Consider the following 8235-nt stretch of genomic DNA (forward strand, 5'->3'; position numbering starts at 1 on the left):
AAACTAATTTCTTTTAGTCACGTTTAACTGTGTACGAGGTGTTCTTATATTGCCTCGATATTGAAACCTGACAACCATCAAAACGTTGGAATTCTTTCGAGTTGCTTTTAGTATGGATGATCAACGACGTTATTGATCATACGGGTGGGTGGTATAGATTGATACGACTAAACATGCCCGCACCCTATTTTCGATTGCCTCAAACATTAAGCCTTCATATTAATGAAAATATTGCAGATCACCAACTGCAGTTGCGTACAATGGTCTTCAGGGGCGAGCGAGTCTTATTTATGAACGAGTCCAAAAGCTCTATGGTGCCTTTTAATGCAAAATTACTTCCGTCGTTTAGATATCCAAAGACCGAAATGGTGCAGGAAGAAAACGGAATATGTTATCACACATGGATCACAAAAGGAGAGAAACAAAGGATCACGGCCACATCGATACATGTCGATTCCACCATTTCAGTTTGAATATAATACCTTGCGGAAGAAAACCACCATTTCAGTTTGAATATAATACCTTGCGGAAGAAAACCTCGGCTCTGTTCTCCTCTGTGAAAAAGGAGAGAAACAAAATATCACTGTCAATGTATAATACATTGTGGAAGAATACCTCGACTCGGTCCACCATTCCACCATTTTCTATAAATAGAAAATATCGCTGCCGTCAGTCACTGATCGTTAGTCAAAACAATATCTGTCAACAGAAAATATCATATCCGGGGCTTGACACGCTTTCCATTCGCATCACTGCCATCGAGGACGTCATTCGTGTCTGCACTCGAAACCGCTGAATTTTCTCCTCTCCCGGCAACATACTGTAACAGCTCTTTCAGCAAATGATGGACAACTGACCTTCAAGTATTTGAATCCTTCAGATTGCACCACCGCTGCAAAATTCATTAGAACAAAAAAAAAAAAAAAATCTGTTATTTTAAGCATTATCCGGGATTTGCTTTGTATGAAAAAAGGACATCCGGTGCACGGATCTCTTGCTGATCATGGGCTCAAGGAAAGTTGACACATGGAGCCTTATCCTTACAAACAAAGAGGTTATTTTCATGAACAACAATCATATCCTTACCATGACATGTGAAACACAAACCTTTGAGATTTGTTTTAAATGGATGTTAATGCTATTGAATTTATGACAATTCCTTTCATCGATAGACAACATTGATGAAGTGTCATATTCCACTAGATGTATTAGAAATATCAAGTAAATTGTGATCCCATCTATCTTACAGACTATACACAAGTTTATTTTTACACGAAAGAACTGGAAGGTCTGAAAGCTATAATTGCATAATGAGAACAAGATATCAGTCAAAGGACAATATGATAAGAATCAACTACATCCAGATTACCTAAAATATACATGACAAATAACCCATCAACTTTGCTAGCAGGGTACCGCCCTGTGCTTTGGAAAGAGATAATTACACTAGATCTTGTCAAAATTGCTCCAACTAAAATTGATTGCAACAAAAGATCAGGTCAGTGACAAATGTTCCAAGACCGGCAAAGTAATAGACAGAAATGAATGTTTATTCACAAAGAATTCTGCGGATACAAGGGTTTCATTTCAACTACAAAGGAAGAGCACAATGGTCTGATTAAGTGCCACACCATATGTTAAGGCAAAAATCAGAATAACTCGGCATTCAAAGCCTATTTACGCAGTTCATTGCATTCCTTGCTGACAGAGAAACAGCACCATGAACAGGCAGCTGATAATTTTGTAAATTCTGTAACTATGTACTGAAGATGTAACTATGAATGCATTTAACAGTGAAATTACCTCTTGGGATAGAATACTAAGTGTACCTCTCAAGTTCTGCGGTAATGCAACAAATTTGAGACAAACAGATGTAAGATGAAAACAATGGTGCTGCTCAGCCAATGCTAGAGTGGTGGCCACTGTATTTATAGCAACATCCTCACACAGCTTGACTTCACAAAGTACTTTAAGCCTGTCCAACGCAAAGCGGTCAGTAGCAGCAAGCAACTGTTGAGCCATTAGAGTTGAAGCGCACTTTGCATCCCAACCAGTAATCCTTTCCATGTCACATACGGAATCCCAGTATATAAAATGGAGTAGAGCCTGAAAATAAGAACAAGCAAGTTTTGTTTATGTTGTTGGAAAGAGTCGATTTATATGACTAGAAAATGATAAAATGTGCAAGTACCATTGTGCTAAAAAACATAGAATATGGTATAAAGAAGTAATAGATTCCACATACTCCTTTATATATATAATAGTGATAGGACTCAAACATATACCATTGACTATTAACCACTATTTTTATGTCTTACAAAATTGAATTACATGTAGCAAAACCTCAGGCATGCACAAGGGAAAAAAAAAATTAAAACAAACCCTATCATGAAATGATGAGGCCCAAGATTGCAAGCAATTTCATAATATAAAAACATGTACAACCTCCATTCTTCATCATCATTGCCTAATATAAGATTTCAGTGTTATTGATTCAAATACACTGCAGATGAAATATAGGAAACACCAATGGTCTATAACAATAATTATGTCATTGTCAGAGGTAATCATGCTAAGTTGATTAAATTTCAGTCACTGATTGAACTGAACATAGCTTGTGACCAATATTTCTGTTGTTCTTTTAGTCACAAGTGTTCTATCCAGCCAATATCAGCCTAAAGAAACAATTAACTTCAGAGAAACTATGTAACATATAGGGTGTTAATTTAATTTTACACTTGCTTTTGGGAAGATATGTTATCAAAAGTAAGCTCCACAAACCCCATCCAGAAGCACCTGGGCACTAGAAATTCTTAATTCACAAATCATCTAAAGGAATCTTTTTATGTTCAGTTTTCCATATTAATGAGTGTGTTGAAGGGTAGTTATAATATAGCACAATGTCAATTTTAATTAAACCTCATTAAATGAATATAAACAGAAACGAAACTGCAGAGTCCATAGTGATAGTGGTACAGAAGAAAATATCAAAATCAGTAGATAAAATATGATCCTACCACATCCTGCATTAATCTTTCGAAAAAACATGTTACCAGCAGGTGAAGAGAGGCACAATACACCACTGAGAGGACTCAACCATGTGATATGGATATATAGTTTATTATATTTGACAAATTAAATCATCAAGCTCTCATTTATTGCATTAATTGGTCATAATTTTTTATCTTGGGCAAAGCGAAGTCTATATGTGCATCCTCAAAATGTTAATCTACATGTCAAGACAAATTAATTCATGCCTTATCAGAGAGTGACCCATCATCCTCAAAATGTTAATCTACATGTCGGCGGATGAGGAGGGGCCGAGGGGTGCGAAGACGACGAGAAGTAGGTCGGCCGCGCGGACGTGCCTCCTCTGCCAACCCTACCGCTACCCATCTCGCCAGGCTTAGATCGACACAATCGGCGTCGGATCGACGACGAAGAAGGAAACGCCTGAGGTCTAACGACTTGGGGTTTTTCCGTGATAAATCGATCGATTGCGAAGCAGCAGCAGAGTTAGATCAGGTGGACAAGAAGGGAACGCAGAGCGATTCTTATCTGCCCCGTACAGTGCACTCGTCCTGTCTACCCTAGTAGTGATTGCATATAAAACATGGGCCCACATGAGACTCTTTGCGGGCCACAGCTGCTTTTTGCGGCAAGTTTGTCGGGTTATTAGAAACCAAGTAGGAGATACATGTTGGGGGTTCGGTAAGGAGGGTAAATGACAGCGGTCCGGTTTTCTTTCGGGCTAAGTGAGGGACCGGTTTATCCGAGCCAAATTTGTTTTCCATTAAGATTAAACATATTCCAATAATCACACTATCAATCTTTTTAGTGTCTGATGCTACCAAATTTGTTTAAGTTACTTAGATTCAGGAAATAATTTATCCCAAAAAAAAACTCATAATCACTTTTCACTAGAAAATACCTTTATATTAAAATTTACCCAATGAGGTCTTTGTTCTATGAATGGATAGGTTGCACATAGTTTTTCTTTTTTTTGGTTAAATTGAACCGGTCCGGTTCGAATAAATATACTTAGTATATATATATATATATATATATATATATATATATATATATATTAGCTTCCACCAAGAGATATCGATTTTTTACAAATTATAATTCAGTTTATTTTTGAGTGTAATGCTCAACTTTTAGTAAAATAGTTCAAATTATTATAATTAATTTTACCATAACATGATTGAAACCGGGATTTTTGTATATGTTTTGAACTTTAATAATTATAGTAGAACATGATTGTAATAAGGATTATATGATTTTTTTTATGATGAATTTTAAAAATAATTAATTAAAAAAATAATATATTTTTGTATTAAGAAGTACATTCGTTAATAGGTTAACTTCCAATACCAACTTAAATTTTCACAACTCCATTCAAAAAGGTTCTAACAATGATTTTAATATATTTTTATGATCTTAAGATGATTAATTATTAAATTTGATATATATTTTATTAATTAATGTATTTAAATTTATTTTTAAGTGTGACTTTTTCTTTTGAGAAATAATAAGTAATGAAGATGGGATTTAAATTCTGTTAGGATCGAGAGCACTAAGAGGGGGGGGGGGTGAATTAGTGCAACGGAAATCTTTCAGCGATTAAAAACGAAAGCTGTGTTCGTTTGATAAAAACTATTTTGATGCAAAAGCCGATTCTAAGAATACTTATGATTAAGTGCAGTTTATGTCTAAACACAGTTTGCGTCTAAGCGCAGTTTACGCAGTTTGCGTCTAAATGCAGTTTGCGTCTAAATGCAGATTGCGTCTAAGCGCAGTTTGCGTCTAAGCGCAGTTTGCGTCTAAGATCAGATTGCGTCTAAGCGCAGTGCAGTTTGCGTCTAAACGCAGTTTTACGTCTAAACGTAGTTTTACGTCTAAACGCAGTTTGCGTCTAAACGCAATTTTACGTCTAAACGTAGTTTTACGTCTAAAAGTAGTTTACGTCTAAAACACAATTTTACAGGGATATGAACTTAGAAACTTCGTTCGTAAAAGCGCAGAAGACAGTTTTGCAGAATCAAAATGTAAACGTAAACTGTAATGTATGAAAACACCGATTTACGTCTGAATGCAGATTCGGAAAGATTAGCACTTAGAAACTTGTTCGTAAAGGCGCAGAGAGCAGTAGCTATGTAGGAGGTTTGCAGTAATGATAAAGTGCTCAAAATAAACGCAAACCAGAGATTTAGAGTGGTACGGTCAGTCTTGACCTACTCCACTTTTGGCATCCTCCACCGACGAGGTCACCGACGTCAACTAGAGGCCTTCCTTCAATAGGCGAAGGCCAACTGCCCTTTTACAGATTCACTCCTTTTGATGGGCTCAGGAGACAACCCTTACAAGACCTTTCTCTCATCTCTTTACAACTCAAGACTTGAAGAACAGAAAGAGGAGAACTTTAGGACTTTTCACAAATTTGAGCTCTTAGAATCACAGAAAAGATCAAGAATTCGGTGTAGGTCTATATCTTTTCGGTGTTGAATGGGTGGGGTATTTATAGGCCCCAACCCAATTCAAATTTGGAGCTCAAAACGATCAAATCCCAGAATTCCGGGATCAGGCGGTTGCACCTCCTGACTGGAGAGGTTGCACCGCCTGGCAGAGCTCGAAGACTGAGCCCAGGCGGTTGCACCTCTGTGTCAGGGGCGGTTGCACCTCCTGAGTCTGGCTCAGAGACTGAGCCCCAGGCGGTGCCGCGATTGCACCTCTCTGCCAAGGAGGTTGCACCGCCCAGTCTAGCTCGAAGATTGAGCTCAGGCGATGCCACCTCCTGGCTGGGGCGGTTGCACTGCCCAGCCTCGCTGGGAGGCTTAGCCCAGGCGGTGCCACCTCCTGGCCTAGGCGGTTGCACCTCCTGGTGCAATCAGGGTCCGAATGGTTAGCTCCATTCGGCCCAATTTCAGTCTTTCAAGGGCCCAATTGCCCCAAGATTAAGCTAATGGGATCACCTCCCATTTTCCAACTTAATCAACGTGCTAACTATGATTAGATCTAAGACAATTTCTGCAGCTTTGCTTCGGTGCGTCAATCGCTTCTTCCGACGAGTTTCCGGCGAACTTCCGTCGATCATCCGATGAACCCTCGGTGATGCTCCTGCGGACTTCCGGCAAACTCTTGGACTTTGCGACGATCCACTTGGCGAGTTCCGACGAGCTTCGCTTGGCAAGCTTCTGGACTCCTCGGATCTGTTCTCGCAGAACCTCCGACGACCGTCCGAACTTCCGTCGAACTCTCGAACTCCCAACGTGATCATTGTCATGACTCCGGCGTAACTCCTGCTGCATGTCTTTCTTCCATCGTAGTTAATCCTGCACACATAAAAATAAAAACTTCGATCGAGACAATTAATCCTAAGCAATTAACTAAGTTGTCCGGCATGTCATTGGTCCCTCGACGCTTCGTCCGATTCTTCGGCGCATCGTCCTTTCCTGTAGCCTATTGCCCAATCGGCCAGTTGACTCCGCAACTCCGATATCCTTGGCACAATACCCGCTCTTCTTGGCCCGATGCCTGAGTCCACGACCCGAAGCCTTCTGTCGATATGTCGACCGATCCACCGGCCCGACGTCCAATCTTCTGACATGTTCCTCCGGCACAACATGATGTTCCTGCTTTAATTGTCTCATCCTGATCGAAGCACCCTGCGTCACTCGAAACGCAGATTAAATCATAAACATATATCAAGTAGTTTCATCATCAAAATACGAGATTCAACAAATTCAAAATATTATAATAAATTATCAAGATCTTTATCAGTTAACTAAAATTTTAAATCCTCAATCTTTTGTAAGATTCCTAATATTTCATAACCAGATCAATGTTTAAGATTAACTTTAATCAAACAAATTAAAATATTACAATAAAAAAAATTTAACATGAGTTTTTTTTTGTTTTAGACTGTAACATGGTTTCCTTAGGTAAATTCTAAAAATAAGTTGAATGTACTGAATTCTTTTATTTTCTGATAAATTTAAATTTTTTTCTATCAAAATTGATATATTTTTTATATGATGGTGGGAACATAGTGTTTTTCAACTTATTTTTAAGTGTAATATGAGTTTCCTTGAGTAAATGGATGATTAACCCAAATCGGTGTATCGACTTGAACGATTAAAAGAAGATAAAAAAAATATTATTAAGATTAGAGATAAAAATAAAAGTCTCTAAAAAATAACATCATCCAATAAATTTTCAATAGAAGAGTTTTTTCCAAGTATAAAAAAATATGAAGGTTTTTCTTTATTCTAATGAATGTTATTTGGATCATTAGTGAGCACTTAGTTGTTTTCGCCATTTTAATACCAAAAAAAGAAAAACCAAATCCTCTATATTTGGAAGTAATAACAGAATCCTTATTTTTGATTAAATTTATATCTATTGAGATTTAAGAATCATTATATTTCTCTGTTTGCTCTATAATAGAATTAAATTTATTTTCTTTTCGGATGTTATAATTTATAATAGAGTTGAATCTCAACAATATATTAAAAGGTATGAATAATGATTTATAATATCATACTATGCTATTCGATATAGACGATATATATACTATAGAAGGCCTGTGAAAGTATGTATGTCTTAATATATTATATGTCAATATGTTCGGTATAACTCGATATATACTGTATCAACAATTGATTGATATACCGATACAATATATTATTTAGAACTTTAGTATGAATAACTAAGTATGACAATAACTTACATTACAGTTAATTTAAATTTAATCACCTACTAGAGTGAAAAAAAAAACCTCATGCATGATAAAAATTAATATTAATGTATCTATATTTATAAGATGATGACGGACTGATATTAATTCATTCAGACTATAAGCAAATGTTAGATTTCGATGATCGGATTGATAGTAAGATTTGAGGAATAATTTTTTTTTAAGGATAAAATACTTATGATCTGAAGTTATGATAGACACTTTACTGATATAATATCAATCTCATGAATGATTTTTCTAATATATATATATATATATATTAATTTTTAAATAGAAATTTTAATTTAAAAATACATAAAGTATCTCTCAAAAGCATTTTAGTCAAGTTTTCTCATCCTTTTTTTATCCGTCTTCAACTATTATAATTTGGCTCATTTACAGTATTTCATTAAGGTATGGAAACATCATAAATGTGATATTATGTTATATTTCATTATTATCATTGTTTATATATCATTATAATATCATATTTTTAG

General features: G+C 36.3%; 1 pseudogene; it reads right to left on the minus strand.

Moving 5' to 3' along the window:
• Positions 1-417: 417 nt before the first annotated feature.
• On the minus strand, positions 418-3558 carry LOC103979645 (BTB/POZ and MATH domain-containing protein 1-like; annotated as a pseudogene).
• Positions 3559-8235: the final 4677 nt, after the last annotated feature.

The sequence above is a fragment of the Musa acuminata genome, chromosome BXJ1-3 (assembly GCF_036884655.1).
Source record: "Musa acuminata AAA Group cultivar baxijiao chromosome BXJ1-3, Cavendish_Baxijiao_AAA, whole genome shotgun sequence".
Classification (NCBI taxonomy): Eukaryota; Viridiplantae; Streptophyta; class Magnoliopsida; order Zingiberales; family Musaceae; genus Musa; species Musa acuminata.